The sequence below is a fragment of the Octopus bimaculoides genome, chromosome 13 (genome assembly GCF_001194135.2).
Source record: "Octopus bimaculoides isolate UCB-OBI-ISO-001 chromosome 13, ASM119413v2, whole genome shotgun sequence".
Classification (NCBI taxonomy): Eukaryota; Metazoa; Mollusca; class Cephalopoda; order Octopoda; family Octopodidae; genus Octopus; species Octopus bimaculoides.
Genome location: NC_068993.1, coordinates 63,605,136 through 63,607,507, shown reverse-complemented (window position 1 = coordinate 63,607,507; position 2,372 = coordinate 63,605,136).

Below are 2,372 nucleotides of genomic sequence, written 5' to 3'. Positions count from 1 at the left end.
CTGTAAAGTGGTTGGCATGTTAGGAAGGGCATCCCAGCCATAGAAACCATGCCAAAACAGACCATTAAATGTCTTATTAATAGACAAAAGGATTGAAAACATTTTCTGCAGACAACCTTCTTAAAATCTTATTAAAATTATGAAATACAATACAGGCAGGAGGTTAAAATTAAAAGGAAGCTCATCATCATCATCATCATCATCAACATCATCATAGGCTACTTGATCTGATGAAAATTCTAACTGGGCCCCACCAGCAAGGTCTTGTGCTGTTTATCCTGATATGAGATCACCATGTCGTGCACTGATGCATGTACCTGGTGTACTCTTATCAGACAGGTTGTCATGATGGGTATATTGGGCTTCATATATTTGTACACCCAGGGTCACTTTGATAGCATTTTGGTTCAGATCCAAAAGTCCTCCAGAACAAACAAGCCAGTTGATTCTCTTCAACACTGAGAGTCTCCCAAGAACATCATTGCACTTGGTTGCCGCTAATTCTCTATAGAACACCAGAATGGAATGTCCACTGACTGCGTTGCCTGACTGACAGAGGACTGTAAGCATCTGATGATACTCTTGGTACTAAGAACTCTGCCTCCGTCTACGTTTGATCTAAGACTGCAGCTCAGTCAAAGAGACAAGTTGTGGAAGAGCAAGTCTGACAAATCATGACCACACCTGCTCACCACCAAAGGAAGCACAGGAGATGTCATAGCCTCAATGCATGTCTGTGCATCAGTAGCCATGGCATGCCTGGTCCAGCTGAGGGGTTGGAGCAACATGAAATAAAGTGCTTTGCTCAAGGAGACAATGCCCTGCCAGGGATCGAACTCGTGGCCTTTCGGTTGTGAGCCACAGTGCTTTCACTAATTTGGGCATAAACAACAACAGCAACAACAACAAACCGCAATATGAAACTCTGTCTGCAAAAAGTAAGCAAAAGGCAGAGAAACTGTGAAAATAGGACTTTTGGGACATTTTTTCTTGATTAGATCTTAATTAAAGCCTGCTTTTTTTAATTAATAATCTTTAATCTCCATTAAGGCGACAAGATGGAAGAGTTGCTAACGAGTCAGGCAAAATGCTTTGCAGTGTTTTGTCTGTCTGTGTTCAAATTCTGCTGAGGTCGAGTTTGCTTTCATCTTTTTGGGGTCTACAAAATAAGTACCAGTTGAACACTGGGGTCGATGTATTTAACTAGCACCCCCTCTTGAAATTACTACCAAAATTTGGAATCATGATTCCTTTATCTACATTTGTAATTATTCGTTTAAAGTAATTACAATTGGGTTTAAAACATAGAAATCTGAAAAAATTAAGAAGATAAACCCCAAATGCAGTTGAAAGTAAGTTCATAGCAAATGTTCCTGGTTATTACGTCTTGTCCAAGTTTTTAAGAAAAATTATATTTAGCAACAATACAAAAGTTTATTTTTGAAATGAAACCTTGTGGGATGGTCTTAACTTCGATGCAGCCGTCCAGCATGACAAAGTTATGATTATCCACCTCTCGATTGAGAAGTCACGGCTGGAATGCTTCTGATCAAATGTTTGTTTGACAAGGGTAGACCTAGGGTTAGACAATAATAATAATAATAATAATCGCTATGATGTTGTTTCTTGGTATTTTTTTTTTCACAAAAACCGATAAAAGGAAAGCACTAAGTTTCTTTCGGTTGAACTTGAATTTGGAACACAAAAGATGTGGAAGAAGATAGAGAAAAATAATTGGGTACAACGTGGCATCGTCCTGAATTCTTGAAATATTAAGTACCAATAAATATTAATAAGTTCAAGGGAAGCGACTACAAGAATAAAAAAATAAGGGTTAAGTCCCTTTTAATTACCATTTCCTTTTGATGCCTAACATTACAGATATCATAAAACAAGTTAATTCCACTTCGCTTTGGTTGATAACACTTTTGACGAATTCATTAAAATCACAACTTTTTATATTCTCCTCTCCAAAAATGTTTCTTTTTGATAATAAAATTAAAATAAAAAAACAACTGATATTTTCTTGGGGTTTGTTCCCTTTTTGTCCCTTCCAAAAATTATGATTTTTTAAAAGATCAAAATAAATCAATATTTTACTAGAATTTATTCTTCTGACAATTAACTCGTTTCCATCTTATTTTTTTTTTTTAGTTTAATCTTTGCTTTTTTTCAATCTGATAAATAGGGGCAGTGCCCCTATCCCTTGCAGAGACCCTTACCTCTCTGGCAACGTTAATGCAGTGGATATGCCCATAAACTTAAACTGTTTTTAAGAATGGCATAAATGTAGAACTCATTGTTCCTTTCCTAAAGCAGACATGTCTGAATGTCTGCATGTATGGCTGCATTCATGCATGAATGCATGTATG